At 29.9% G+C, this 16,167-nt stretch overlaps 1 long non-coding RNA gene across 1 annotated transcript; it reads left to right on the forward strand.

The window, feature by feature from the left end:
• Nucleotides 1-2,071: 2,071 nt before the first annotated feature.
• On the forward strand, nucleotides 2,072-15,057 carry LOC107009592. Its single transcript, XR_001455434.2, has 4 exons — nucleotides 2,072-2,400; nucleotides 6,251-6,388; nucleotides 6,985-7,083; nucleotides 14,751-15,057. It is a non-coding gene; the product is annotated as an uncharacterized LOC107009592 (long non-coding RNA).
• Nucleotides 15,058-16,167: the final 1,110 nt, after the last annotated feature.

Here is a 16,167-nt window from a genome sequence, read left to right on the forward strand (position 1 = left end):
CTCCTACCACCCCTATCCCAAATTAAATGTAAAAAAGAATTTCATGTTTTTTATAGATTCTTTTTTTTTAAAAAAAAATTCTTACTACCTAACCCTTTATCACATTTTTTTGTTTGTTTTACCCATTTTATTCATTTAACTACCTATTTTAAATGAGTAATATAGGTATTACTCGTTTTTATCCATTTTCAAATGAGTTGGATACCTAATTCATTTAATACGGGTACTATAAATGGATACCCATTATGTGTTTATTTAGTTTTGTACTTAACATTAAAGTTAGAGATAGTTATAGTTAGTTTGTATTGAGAATAAGTACTTCAATTTGATGGTTCTCTTCTAGCATGAAACCAATTTTTTTGGTTTTATGTCTTTAAAATAGTACAAGAAGAATAATTAATTATGTACAATGCAGTAATGTCGAATTATTTATGTGTGTTTATGTAGACTTATTTATTTGCATTTATGTAGACTTATTTATGTGCGTTAAAGAATTATTAAAATATGTGTTAATTTTATTTTATACTTAACATTTAAGTTGAGAATAATTACAGTTTATTTCTTTTGAGATAAATAGTTCAATTGATAGTTCTTTTTTGGCAGGACTTTAATTTTTTCTTATTTTATTTTTCTCAAGTAGTACAATAAAATAAATTGATAATGTGTCACTAACAATGTTAGTGTTAATGTAGAAATATTTGTGTGTTGTAAATAATGAAGCTGAAATTGTGATTGTTGAAAAATTAATTATAGAAGCTCTTTTTTCATTCCCAAGCAGCCTCACCATAGAACTTAGCTTCTGATCTTTTTCATGTTTTTTTGATAGAATTAATATAATTTGCTGGTAATCTGATACGTTTAACTTACTTGCTTTTGATTTAAATTATAGATCTTGTGCTGGAGGTTGTTGTATATAACTTCATTTTTTAACCTTAACTATTCAATAGATAAATTGAAGTACACATAATCTTTTCTTTCAAAATTTAAAAATGTCTAATTTAAGTTTCGGTGAAGTTGAGGGCTTTAATTCGAATAAAGCCTATTTTATCAATTATCTAAATGAAAATCCCTACAAATTTAAGAGACATAATGTATTAAATTTACAATATTAGTACATATAAATTAAATCTTAAATAGATTAGATAATTTAATCACTTTTTGAAGAAATAATTTTTTTCCCAAACAATGATAAAAAGGTCATTAATCAATTGCTGGAAAGAAAACAAACTTACAGCATTGGATCTTGTAACGCCAAGATAAGAAACTGCCAAGAAGTCTTCTGAAAATACCGATCACATTTTTTACCTTTGATTTACAATGTGAAAATTTGTTTTTTATTTTTTGGTGTTCTGCTAGTTAGAGGTTAAAGCTTCCGCATGCATAAACAAGTGGCATCAATGAACGTTCAAGAGTTATAGAAGTATGTGTTAATTTTATTTTACACAACATTTAAGTTAGAGATAAACATAGTTTATCTGTATTGCGAATAAGTAGTTTAATTTGATAATTTTTTTTGGCTTGACGTCAATTTTGTTTTATTTTATATCTCTGATATAATATAAGGATATAAATTTATAATGTGCAATGTTAGTGTTTATGTGCAAACGTCAGTGTTAATGTAGAGATATTTATGTGTATTGTAACTTGTAAGTAATGAAGCGTTAAAAAAATTAATTGTAGAAACTTTTTTTTTTTTTACAATGAATTAAACAAATCTTATTGGCTAAACCTGATTCCATATTATTTTATTTTTTAAACTTTTTTTTGGTTAGCCAATCGCTAGGAATAAACTCCTCGTTTGGAATTTTTTTTTTTTAAAAGTTTCATTTATATAAGTGGTATACCAATTAAATAATGGAAAAGCCATTAATTTAATATAAAAGCATTATTTAGGATAACATTAATTCATTTTTTTTTCTACTTACAAGTGCAGCTTGATATAATTAATCTAACTCACTTGGAATTTAGGTGCAGTTATAATAAATTTTAATTATGAATTTCAAATTAAGTTTTTATTTTTTATTTTTATATTTAGTACTTTTTCAGTAAATTAGAATTCTAGAAGGATCTGAAAATCACATAAATTAATTTGGGGTTCAACGAATCCCGATGTTGCATTTCTCCGCCAGCGACCAAACACATCTGAATTCTCATCTCTTAAATTTTCTCGTCAAAGTTTTACAATCCCAAACACTTTTTCTTCTGGTGAAGTGTTATGTTCGATTGGGTTACAATTTGATTTGTGTACTCATCAGATCTATGTGCATTTTGAATTCCTCGCCCATTTTCAGTTGTAATATGGGTTTTTGGGGAAACAGAAGGTCAATTTCAGTGAGGAGTGAGATGGATCTGTGATTTCTTGATCTTGATAACATGGAGGCCAGGCGCTGTGCTAGAGAGGTATAATTTTTTGATCTTGATTTATCATTCTGGGTTTGGATTTATGTTTTGTTGATTTGGAGTATTGGTCTGTGGTGCAGACTGCAATTTATTGAATTGGGTTATAGACTACATGTTTTCTTAACTTGCTAAACTATGTGCTATATGTTCTTTTGAGATTATCATGTCATATGTCAATCGTCCATTCCCCAGAAAGTGGTACATGTTAAAGGTGTTCTAGATTAGAAATTATGGCTAACAGGATTCCATTGAGGTTTCCATTGGTAAAATTTTACAAGATGTATAGGATAAGGTATTAAAATAGGGTTTCAACATAAATTTAAATGTTAAAGGTTTATGGAAAGAAATCGTTAGTTGAAGTAAGTGACCTGGATTTGGATTTAGGATATTTGTAATAGAAAATAACTTCTGCCAATAAGTGAGTGAAGTCGTTTCCGCTCTTCAGGGGAAAATCATGAGTAGAGAAAATATTTTGTAGACTTCAAGATAAGTAAACAATAAAGAGAATATTTTTGGAGGAAAATGTTTTCAGCCATATTGAGCACACCACCTCAATAATCCATTGTTGGATTTAACAAGCGTGCAGTTGGAGAATTTAAAAAAATAAACGATCAGAAAGAAGCATGGTACTTTCACATGGAATAATATCACGCCCATTTGGGAACATTCCTCCATTATAGTAGACGACAAAGGTAAAATGTGTATACAAGTTTCAACAGTCAGCTTAGGGTAGAATGTACATTTGCGAAGATGACGTACATAAAGTATGAATGCACTTTGGACATTGTTAGCAGTCTAAGGGCATTTCGAGATTGATCATTCCCTTTTCAGTCAATTAGCTGTCAATACATTAATGACACATTTTCCCAAAATCCAACCATAAGCTTATTTATGGATTTAAGAAATTGAAATGACCGTCAACAAAATTGGCTTTTCCCATCTTATGTAAGGCTGAATAACTATTAGTTTTTCTCGTCAATAACTATTCTGTTCCTTAAAAGGCGAAAAGGATATTTTGATAAGTATATTCTTGAAAAGGTAAAATCAGTGTTTTGGGAAGCGAAAAGCGGAAAAAAGCGACGAGGGCTTGCTTCACAGAAGCGAGAAGCGTGAAGCGAAGCGCGCGCTTTTTTTAAAAAAAGCGACATTTAGTATAAAAATAAAAAATATTAAATAACTAAATATAGGTAATATAGTCTTAGATTAAAAGAAAATAGATAGTCAATAATACTCATAAGTCATAACATATAAAGCAAGACAATCAAAAACATAATTAAATCACAAAGACTCAAACTCCTACTCTTCAACAAGAACCTCAAACTCTTCAAGTGTCATAACCAAGGGTTCTACTTGGTCATCATCTTCTTCATCATCAGAAGGCTCATCAACAAGGTTTCGACTTGAACAAGAACCTCCAACTCTTCTTTTCTTGCCCCTTAAAGTACTCCCCCTAAACCTATAAATATCCTCCTCAACACCACTTGCCACAGAAACATCACCATAAGTGAGACTTTCTCCTTATACTGAGAAAAAAGAGATGAACAAATTACCTGCAGGCCTCAGTCGAGATCTTGAGGGGAGAAAGAAGGGAGGCAGCCTGCTCAGTCGAGATCTTCACGAGAAAAAGAAGGGCGGCAGCCAGCAGCCTCAGTCGAGAGCTTCAGCAGAGAGAAGGGAAAGAAGTCGCGAGGAGAGAAGGGAAAAAGAGTCGCGAGGAGAGAAGGGAAAGAAGAGTTGTGAGGAGAGAGAAGTTATATTTCAGTTTTTTTTTAAAAAAACCTAATTTTTTAAAAAAACCCTGTCGCTTTTTTTATAAAAAGCGCGCTTTTTCCTCAGCGTCGCTTCTCGCTTCTTCCTCTGAAGCGAGTGCTTTTTTCAAATCGCCTCGCCTCAAGTTAAAAAAGCGCACAAGGGTCGCCTCGCTTTGAAGGGCGCTTTAAGCGCGCTTTTCTGCGCTTTTAACAACACTGAGTAAAATCATCATATTTTGTTCCAAGGAGTGTGGCCTAGTGGTCAAGGAATTGGTTGAGAACCTTAAGGTCTCAAGTTTAAAACTTAGTGGAGACAAAAATCACTAGGTGATTGAATCCATTTGTTCGAGCCTTGATGGATAGAGTTATTTGATACTTTTTACTTCAGGGGCGGCTCAAAGATATTAGTGACCTAAAGCAAAAATTAAATGGGGCCTTAAACTTGAATTGTTTAACTTTTATATAATTCATTTTTTCGAGTTTTCAATTGATAATATAATCATTGTTATTTTTAATTATTTTTCATGAGATATAGTGATCTTAATATATCAAATTTCTTCTAATATTTCTTTCATTTTTCATGAAAATTTAACTTTTTCTACAATTAGTATTCAATATTTGTTAAAAAATAATAACTTATAATCTATTATTATTAAAAGTGAGGCTCCTTTAATTTGGGGGCCTAAGGCACATGTCTTTTTTTTAACACTTTCGAGCCACCCCCTGCGTGGAATTAGTCAAGGTGCACGAAAATTGGCTCGTAAATCACAGTCATAAAAAAAAGAAAATACATTCGCAAAGATATGACCTAAATAAAAAGATTTTAACCAAAAAAATTGCTAAGTGACTAGAATATACATACCAAATGTCCTTTCACCTCTTTAGGAACCGATGATGTACATAAATCTCCAACTTACTTTACGAGAATATGTGTACTAAATGTTCTTTCAGCTTTTCAAAACCGAACGATAATTGACGGGCATAATTAATAGCTGTACAATTTGATGTAAGATGGACAGTTGTCTCTTGCACATTCTCATAAAGTATGTTGGATATATTTGGATAAAGTAAGTTGAAACTAGCAGTACGTCATTATTCAGATTCTGATAATGTGAAAGGACATTCGGTACATATATTGTGGTGAAGTAAGTTGGAGATTTATGCACGTATATTCTCATAAAGTAAGCATTTATCTAGTTAAGAATGTTGTGTACTTTGCGAATGTATGTTCTACCGTAAGCTTGTTATGTCATCTCCGTAAAGATTGTTATAACTTTTGGAAGCGTTGACAGTTGAAACTTGTATGCATATATACCTTTGTCGTCTATTGTAATGGAGGAATATTCCCAAATTGGCATGATATCCCATTTGGGAAACGTCTATTATGTTTTTATTTCCTTTTTTCTAAGGTTGTTGGAAACGTGTTAATGCATCATTGCCTAATTTTCCTTGCTTAACTGTAAATGTTCTTAGCTTGTTCTGTACTTTGTAATGTAGCATGTTATGGCTTCTTCCTACTTTTCCTTTTCAAAATGAGAGATGATTTTAATAGCTAACAATAATAAATAAATTTACTACATTGCAGTGAAGAGATCTAGTTTCCTTACTTAACTGTCAACCTTCTATTTGATTATGAGACGATTGCATACTCATATTGGAAGGTGGAATGTTGGGTTCATAAGATTATATGCTCCAAAATTTACTACATGTTATCAGTAATGTAGACATTCTTGAGAAAGATGACTTGGTCCCTCAAGGATGCTTTGAGTATTAGTGCTTTTCCCTTACATAGACTAAGGAAAAGGGAGAAGAGTCTGTTTTAGCGTACAAGCTGTTGAAATTTGGATGTTATATTCATATTATTGATGTGATTTACATTGTATAATTTTCGACATTTATTGGCAAAGTCTTATAAGGTTAATTCTCGAGGGCTTGAAATCTTCCCCAAAAGTTGTTGTAGTCTATTTTTGTAATGGTTATGGGATTCATGCACTTTTTTTGTTGAAGGTCTGTGGCTTGCAAAAGCATTTAAAGTCTCAGACAAGTTATCTTCTTATAAAAGAATTTGTAATGACTATCATTAACTGTTGGCATTCCAGGGAAATTAGCATCATTTTTGTAATGGAGTTGTTGCAATGGATTACCTCGGTGGGCTTTCAGAAGGCCTTCCTTCATGGTTACATACCAAGCTTTGACAGCGTGTTGATGACGTCATTGAGCATTACTCAAAATTTAAGGTATGACTCAATTGGATAACCTACTATCGTCTTCATCATTAAATTGATTCTTCTGAAAGGGTCAAGACACAAAAAATGTGTAGAAATTAGATTTAAAATATCTTACATGTGAAGGTCTGAGCCATATGAGCTTAAGTTTTTATTTCATTAATTAGATAGCTCAGTTGACGCTGACGGTAAGCTGAAGATGTTTTAGGCCTGCCTAATTAAGGGCTTCAACCATCTCTAAGACCGGAGGGCTGTTGTTTCTGCTGAATTAGTGAAGGCTGATGTTACTTTTGGAACCCTTCTGTAAATTTGAAGTAGCATCTTCTGTTTTTTTTTTTTGAGGTAAATGTGAAGTAGCATCTTATCGCGGGTGAATGTATAAGTAAAATGAAATACTCTTTCTTTTGGGATGGAGACTTGTTTGAATGGCGAAATAAGGGCCAGTTAACATTGGTCATCTGATCGTGCTTGTGCCAGGAATGCCACTGTTATCTATCTCAAATTCTCAATTGCATTAAGTGATGTTGAATAGCTTCTAGTGGGACTATCTTGATTGGTTGAGCATTATAATTAGATGCACAGATACTGACCGTTTCTTTTGTGTGCAGACTGCCTATGTTGTCATTTTTTACAAACATGAACCCCGTTTACAGACTGTCCTGGAGTTGCTGAATGCCACAAAAGAGATAGAGGGACTACTAGAAAAGGTGCGTCACCTGTTTCAACTTTTCTTTTGAATTAGTGTAAAAGTTCATCGTTGTGTTAAATTTTTTAAGAAGTTGATATCTGAATATTTTCCATTTATGGGAGTTGCTCCACTGTCCGAATTTGTTGAATTCGGTCATATGCTTATTCTATCATGTTTTGCTCTTGTAGTTTAGGAAACACTTGTCCTCATTTAGCTTGATAAAGAGTCACAAGAACTGTCCGTATCTGTGCAGACAAGTTAATTAACCATCCCGTTTAAATAAATACACAAAGCTATTGTTCATGCCTTTTTTTGTTGCCTCTAGATCTTCATAACCCTTTAGAGTTGCAATTTACTCGACGAGATTTGAGATAAGCAACCTGAGATATAAGAGCCGGGGATTCAGTCATTTGGTTTGCTTTCGATTTTTGAAAATTGTTTTACTGAATACCGAACTGAATTAATTTGGTTCAGTTTGTGATTTTTTAATTCAATTCATTTTTCGTAATTCGGTTTTGAAATCACTGGTCGTGGTCGCGGGTTGCTACCTGGTCGGCGGTCACTGGAGGCTTGACTTGGAATTGAAATTTGGAAGAAAAGCCTAGAAGGCAGAAGCAAAAGGTGCGGCAGAAATCGGAAAAACAAAAGTAAAAACCTAATGCTAATTTATTAGTTGCTAAGGGTGAAAAATGAAATAAAATGAACATGCTTAATAGAATTAATAACTACATAATATTTATTATAGTATGCATATTAGTGTGTATTTTTTGGTTTAATCGAAATACCAAAAATATGAAAAACATATTATCAAAATCAAATCAAAATATCAAAAATACAAAAATGTTATCGAAATATCAAAAAAAAAATTGGTTTGGTTCGGTATTTATGCAGGCTGGGCATATATGAGTCCGGAGCCTAAAGGGTATAAAATATTAACAAAAATTTCAAAACGGTATATAAAATTTTATTTTAACCAAAACGGCAAAATCGCTAGAACAACAGCGATTTTGCTTTTTCCGGTGGATTAAATCGCTGTTGTGCCAACGATTTTGCCGTTTTGGTTAAAATAAAATTTTATGTACCGTTTTGGAATTTTTTTTAATATTTTATACCCTTTAGGCTCCGAACTCGGGCATATATGACGAAAATTCGAAATATCGGATCGAATTGATTTCATTTCCTATTTTCTATGACATGTTTTTGTATTTTCGATATTTTGGATTGGTTTTTGATAATATGTTATATTTTTTATATTTAGGTAAATTGAAATATACACACTAATATATATACAAAAACTTATAAATATTATGTAATTATTAATACTAATTTGGCATTTTAAGTTTGTTTCCTTTTCTGCCCTTTAGCACTTAGTAAGTTAGGATTAGGTTTTCATTTTTGTTTTTCCAATTTCCGCTGCACCTTGTGCCTTCTCTTTCAAAATTCCAATTCCATGTTTAAGCTTCCAGCGATAGCCGACCAGGGCAACAATTAGCGACCAAGACGAGTGATTTCAAAATCGAATTTAATAAATTGAACCGAATCACAAATATTAAATTGAATTAAAAAAATTGAACCGAATTAGTTTGATTTGGTGTTCAGTTCAACAGTTCCAAAAATCGAAATAAAAAACCAAACTGAATGCCCAACCCTAATTTTTTGTGCACAAAGTCGATTAAGTAACTGCGCAATTGTTTTTGCACTATTGGTGCGCACTAGTTATAATGAGGGAAAATTATAAATAATAGCAAACTAATAACCTAAAATAAATGGAGTAGTTAGGGTTTGATTTAATTGTGCTCCATAGCCCAATTTCTTTTGCCTTTCTCTCTTTCTCGTTTTATACAATTTTCAAATTGTATCTAATTTCTCTCTTTCTCGTTTTATACAATTCGATTCAATTGTATATTCCTTGTCAAGTCTCTTTTGTCTTTCTCTCTTTCTCATTTTATACAAATTCAAATTGTATATAATCATTCTATACACTTATAATAATACAATTTGTTTTATACAGTTTTCTGCCCAAGTGTCTTTCTCTTTCTTGTTTTATACACTTTGTTTTATACAATTTGCTTCAACTGTATATGTATAGCGAATTATACAGTTTCTGTGTTTGCTATGGAGCGCAATTATGCAAACTTTGCTATAACATACAAATATAAATTTTTTATTTGCTATATGTGAAAGTTGCCCTTATAATTAAGCATCAGTTTTAAGTAAAAACATAGCACACAAGTTAATTTAGCACAATTTTAAGTAATTACAAAAGTTTTTTTTTGACTATGTTGATATATAAAACTAATTCACGCACTGATTTTAAGTAGTTGAACAATTTTATTTCATAATATTGGTGCACAAATGTTAATTAAGCACCATTTTAAAGTGACTACACAATTCTTTTTGACACTATTGTTGCACAGTAATTAATTAAGCAGTTCTTTTAATTAGTTAACTACCCAAAAAAATTTCACATTGATACATAGAAATTTATTGAACACCGCATTTGTATAACTACATAATTTCTGACATTGTTGATGCACTAACGTCAATTAAGCTTTTTCTAAAAAATAGCTACACAATTCTTTTGGCCTGAAATGTAAGATAAAAGAACTTTTACATTATACATTACATGCAGAAAAGAGAAAAATAAAATTGGTAGAAAAATAATAACCTGATCGAATTTCCCAGAGACTTAAAAACGAAAATAAAAACATATAATACATTAATCCACGAGCTGGGGAATCTTATCTATTTTTTCTTATTATAGCGAAGGTACTCTTCATAAGTGTAAGGTGACCAAATCCACTCCATAAGTTCAAAGTCCCAATTAGCTTTAGTAGCTAATAATGATCCCTCATCTGGAGGAGGAATTTCCATCAATTTTTCTAATTCCATTAATGATGAAACAGTTGAAGACAACACCACAGGAGGATTCATAATTTCCTTCTCATAAGGAGTAAATTCCATCACCTTTTCTTCATCTTCTGGTAAAAAATCAGAAAACATGGCATTAAAATCTATGCCAGCACTTTCATAATTAGTTTCACCTAATTTCTCCAAATCTAAGATTAACCCCATATCTTCATAATCTTTTACATCTAAAGGACGAATTTCACCTACATTTTTTTCTGATCTTTTCTCTATTTCCTCATCAAGATTTATAATTTCTACTTGCACCTCCTTAGCACCACCTTCTTTACGAAGAGACCCCATAACAATAGAAAGAAGAGAAGAAAAAATGGAGAAACCAAAGTAAAAGAAGAAAAAGAGAAGATTATTTTGTGCTTTGATGGAGTGATGAAGTGAGTGATATATAGCGAGGGAAGGAAGTGTTTCTGGATTATACGCTAGCATGCAAGGTGGTTTCTTCTCCCACTGTGTTAAAAATGTGATTATATGGAACCATGTATTGTGCATTAAATTTAATGGGAAGTTTAAATAATTAAATTTACAATATTAGTATATATAATATAAATCTTAAATATATTAGATAATTTGATAATTTTTTGAAGAAAAATATTTTTTTTCCTCAAACAAGGATAAAAATGTCATTAATTGGTTGTTAGAAAGAAAACAAGTCTGTAGGATTGTATTTTGTAACGCAAAAAATAAGAAACAGCCAAGAAATATCCAAAAAAAACCGTCCACATTTTTCGCACTTGGATAAACTTTACAATGTGAAAGTTTGAATTTTAGTTTTGGTGTTTTGCTAGTTAGAGTTAAGTTGCCTGCATGTATAAACATGTGGCATTAATGAAGGTAGAAGAATCATTAAAGTATGTTCTAATTTTGTTTTATACTAAACATTTAATGTAGAGATAATTACGGGTAGTTAGTTAGTTTGTATTGAAATTAAATAGTTCAGTTTGGTCGTTCTCTTTTAAAATGACACCATTGTTTTTGGTTTATATCTATGAAAGAGTACAAGGAGATAAATTGATTGTGTGCAACACTAGTGTTAATGTAGAATTATTTATGTGTGTTAATGTAGAATTATTTATGTGCGTTCAAGAGTTATAAAAGTACATGTTAATTTTATTTTTTACTTTAACATTTAAGTTAGATATAATTACAGTTAGTTTGTATTGAGAATAAGTAGTTCAATTTGATGGTTTTTTTGGGCATGACATTAATTTTTAATTTTTTTTCTCAAACATTACAAAGAGATAAATTGATAATGTGCAATATCATTGTTAATGTGCAATATCGATGCTAATGTAGAATTGTTTATATGTGTTTTAAATAATCCATTTCCTCAATCTTAATGATTTCTACTTGAGCAAAGTAAAGGAAAAAAAAGAGAAGATTATTTTGTGCTTTAATGGAGTGATGAACTGAGTGATATATTGTGAGGGAAGCAACTTGAGTGTTTTTGGATTATTTGCTTGCATGCATGACTCTGCACATAATCCACACTATTATCAAGGTGGTTTTTACACTACTAGCAAGGTGGTTATTTCTCTCACTGTGTTAAAACTGTGATTATATGGAACTGTTACAAGATTCAAGTATTGTGCATTAAATTTAATGGAGAGTTGTCTACAGTATAGTACTACTTTATATCAGTAACATAGTTTAGATAATTAAATTTACAATTATTAGTATATATAATTTAAATCTGAAATATATTATATAATTTTATAATTTTTTGAAGAAAAATAATATTTTTCCTCAAACAAGGATAAAAAGGTCATTAATCGGTTGTTAAAAAGAAAACAAGCCTGTAGTATTGTATTTTGTAACGCCAAGATAGAAACGGCTAAGAAATCTCCAAAAAAAAAAAACAGACCACATTTTTTGTACGTGGATAGACGTTACAATATGAAAGTTTGCTTTTTTGTTTTGGTGTTTTGCTAGTTAGAAAGAAGTTGCCCGCATGCATAAACATGTGGCGTCATAAAGGTTCAAGAATCATTAAAATATGTTTGAATTTTGTTTTATACTTAACATTTAAGTTGGAGATAATTACATTTAGTTTGTATTGAGATATTTTAATTGTGTGCAATGGTAGTGTTAATGTAAAATTATTTGTGTTAATGTATATTTATGTATGTGCGTTCAAGAGTTATAAAAGTATGTGTTAATTTTAAATTATGCTTAAAAAGTTAGAGATAATTACAGTTTCTTTGCATTGAGAATAAGTAGTTTAATTTGATGGGTTTTTTTGGCACGACGTTGATTTTGTTTTTCTCAAATATTACTAAGAGATAAATTGATAATTTATAATGTCTCTGTTAATGTCATTATTATAAAAAGGTCATTAATGAATTGCTAGAAGAAAACACGCTTGTAGTATTGCATCTGTAACGCCAAGATTAGAAACGGACAAAGAATCTCCAAAAAAAAAACCGTCCACATTTTTTGCACTTGTATACAATGTTTTCTTTTTCATTTTGGTGTTTTGCTAGTTAGAGATTGAAGTTGCTTGCATGCATAAACATGTGGCATCAATTAAGGTTCAAGTATGTTTTTTTATTTTTTTTTATTTTATACTTAACATTCAAGTTAAAGATAATTATAGTTAGTTTGTATTAGAATAATTAGTTCAATTTGGTAGTTCCTTTTAGCATGACATTGATTTTTTTTTTATTTACTCTTCTCAAAACACGACATAGAGATAAAATGATAATGTGCAGTGTCTTTGTTAATGCAAAATTATTTTGTGTTGTAATTAATGAAGTTGAAATTGTGACCGTTCGTTAAAAATGTGATTATATGTAACTGTTACAAGAACTAAGTTTTGTGCATTTAATTAAATGGAGAATTGTCTACAGTACAGTACTACTTCTGAACAATAACATAGTTTAGATGATTAAAGTTACAATTATTAGTATATATAATTTAAATCTTAAATATATTAGATAATTTAATAATTTTTTAAAGAAAAATAATTTTTTTCCCTCCAACTAGGATAAAAAGGTTATTGATCAGTTGCTAAATAGAAATTAAACTTGTAGTATTGTATCTTGTAATGCTAAGATAAGAAATGGTCAAGAAATCTCCCAAAAAATCGTCCACATTTTTTGTATTTGGATGAATTTTACATTGTGAAAGCTTGCTTTTAGTTTTGGTGTTTTGCTAGTTAGAGGTTGAAGTTGCCTGCTTGCATGTATAAACATGTGGCATGTTTTAATTTTATTTTATACCTAACATATAAGTTAGAGATAACTACAGTTAGTTTGTATAAAGAATAAGTAGTTTAGTTAGGTGGTTCTCTTTTAGAATGATACCAGTTTTTTGGGTTTCATATCTATGAAATAGTACAAGACAATCAATTGTGTGCAATGCTAGTGCTGATGTAGAATTATTTATGTGTATTCAAGAGTTATAAAAGTATGTTTTAATTTTGTTTTTTACTTAATATTTAAGTTAGAGATAGTTACAGTTTTTTTGTATTGAGAATAAGTGGTTCTTTTTTGGCATAATGTTGATTTTTTTCATTTTATTTTTCTCAAACAATACAAATAGATAAATTGATAATGTGCAATGTCAGCGTTAATGTACAATATTTATGTTAACGTGCAATGTCTGTGTTGATGTAGAATTTTTTGTCTATTGTAAATAATCAATTTCCTCCTCAATGTTATTAATTTCTACTTGCACCCCCTCAGCACCGCCTTAGTTACGAAGAGACCCATAACAATAGAGAGAAAAGAAGAAAAATGGAGAAGGCAAAGTAAAGGAAGAAAAAGAGAAGATTATTGTGTGCTTTGATGGAGTGATGAAGGGAGTGATATATAGTGAGGGAAGCTATCATGCATGACTTAGCACATGATCGACACTATTAGAAAGGTGGTTTTATCTTCTACTGTACTAACTGTTACAAGAATAAAAGATTGTGCATTGAATTTAATGAGGAGTTATCTACAATATAGTACTACTTTTATACAGTAACATAGTGTAGATAATTAATTTTACAATTATTAGTATTATATATTAAATCTTAAATGTATTAGATACTTCAATAAATTTTTGAAGAAAAATAATTTTTTTTCCTCAAACGAGGATAAAAAATTCATTAATCAGTTGCTAGAAAGAAAACAAGCTTGTAGTATTGTATCTTATAACGGAACAGTCAGGAATCTCCAAAAAATTGATGACATTTTTGGCACTTAGATGAACTTTACAATGTGAAAGTTGCTTTTTAGTTTTGGTATTTTGCTAGTTAGAGGTTGAAGTTGCCTGCATGCATAAACATGTGGCATCAATGAAGGTTCAAGAATCATTAAAGTATGTCTTAATTTTGTTTTATACTTAATATATAAGTTGAAGATAATTATAGTTAGTTGTATTAAGAATAAGTGGTTCAGTTTGGTAATTCTCTTTTAGAATGATACCAAATTTTTTGGTTTTATACCTATGAAATAGTACAAGGAGATAAATTGAATGTGTGCAATGCTATTATTAATATAGAATTATTTATGTGTGTTCAAGAGTTATAAAAGTATGTTTTAATTTTGTTTTTTACTTAACATTTAAGTTAGAGATAATTACAGTTTGTTTGTATTGAGAATAAGTAACCTTTTTTGGCATGATGTTGATTTTTTTCTTTTTATTTTTCTCAAACAGTATAAAGAGATAAATTGATAATATGCAATGTCGTGTTAATGTGCAATGTGTTAATGTAGAATTATTTATGTCTATTGTAAATAATCCATTTCCTCTTCAATGTTAATAATTTCTTTTCAGACCTCCTTAGCACCACCTTCGTTACCAAGGGACCCACAACAATAGAGAGGAGAAGAAGAAACATGAAGAAAGCGAAGTAAAGGAAGAAAAAGAGAAAATTAGTATGTGCTTTGATGGAGTGATGAAGCGAGTGATATATAGTGAGGGAAGCTAGCATGCATGGCTTAGCACATAATTCACACTAGTAGAAAGGTGACTTTTTCTCCCACTGTATTATAATGTGATTATATGTAATTGTTACAAGAATCAAATATTATGCATTAAATTTAATGGAGAGTTGTCTATAAAATAGTACTACTTTTAAACAGTAACAAAGTGTAGATAATTAAATTTACTATTATTAGTATTATATATTAAATCTTCAATATATTAGATACTTTGATAAATTTTTTTGAAGAAAATAAATTTATTTCTTCAAACAAGAATAAGATATTCATTAATCAGTTGCTAGAAAGAAAACAAGCATGTAGTATTGTATCCTGTAACGTCAAGAAAAGAAACGACCAAGTAATCTCCAAAAAAAATTGATCACATTTTTTGCACTCGGATGAGCTTTACAATGTGAAAGTTTTTTTTTTTTAGTTTTGATATTTTGCTAGTTAGAGATTGAAGTTGTCTGCATGTATAAACATGTGGGATCAATGAAAGTTCAAGAATCGTTAAAGTATGTTTTAATTTTGTTTTATGCCTAACATTTAAGTTAAAGATAATTATAGTTAGTTGTACTATTAAGAATAAGTGGTTCAAATTGGTGGCTCTCTTTTAGAGTGATATCAATTTTTTTTAACTTTATATCTATGAAATAGTATAAGGAGATAAATTAATTGTGTTCAATGCTAGAGTTAATGTAGAATTATTTATGTGTTTTCTAAGATCATAAAAGTATATGTTAATTTTATTTTATACTTAACATTTAAGTTAGTGTTCAATGCTAGAGTTAATGTAGAATTATTTATGTGTGTTCAAGATTATAAAAGTATATGTTAATTTTATTTTATACTTAACATTTAAGTTAGTAATGATTACAGTTTGTTTGTATTGAGGATTAGAAGTTCAATTTGATGTTTTTTTTTGGCATGACCTTTATTTTTTTGATTTTATTTTTCTCATACAGTACAAAGAAATAAATTGATAATATGCCATGTCGGTGTTAATATAAAATATCAGTGTTAATATATAATATCAGTGTTAATATTTATGTAGAATCATTTATGTGTATTGTAAATAATGAAGCTGTAAATGTGCCGATCGTTTGAAAAATTAATTGTAAATTATTTTTTTTTTCACAATGAAATAGACATATCTCTTTGAAGCAGTTAGAATCTTACCTATTTTCTTTCTTTTAGGTCATTTCATTTTCAATCCCAAGCAGTCTCAACATAGAACTTAGCTTCTATTTCTTTGATAGAGTTAATAT

Source organism: Solanum pennellii, chromosome 2, assembly GCF_001406875.1.
Source record: "Solanum pennellii chromosome 2, SPENNV200".
In the NCBI taxonomy this organism is placed as follows: domain Eukaryota; kingdom Viridiplantae; phylum Streptophyta; class Magnoliopsida; order Solanales; family Solanaceae; genus Solanum; species Solanum pennellii.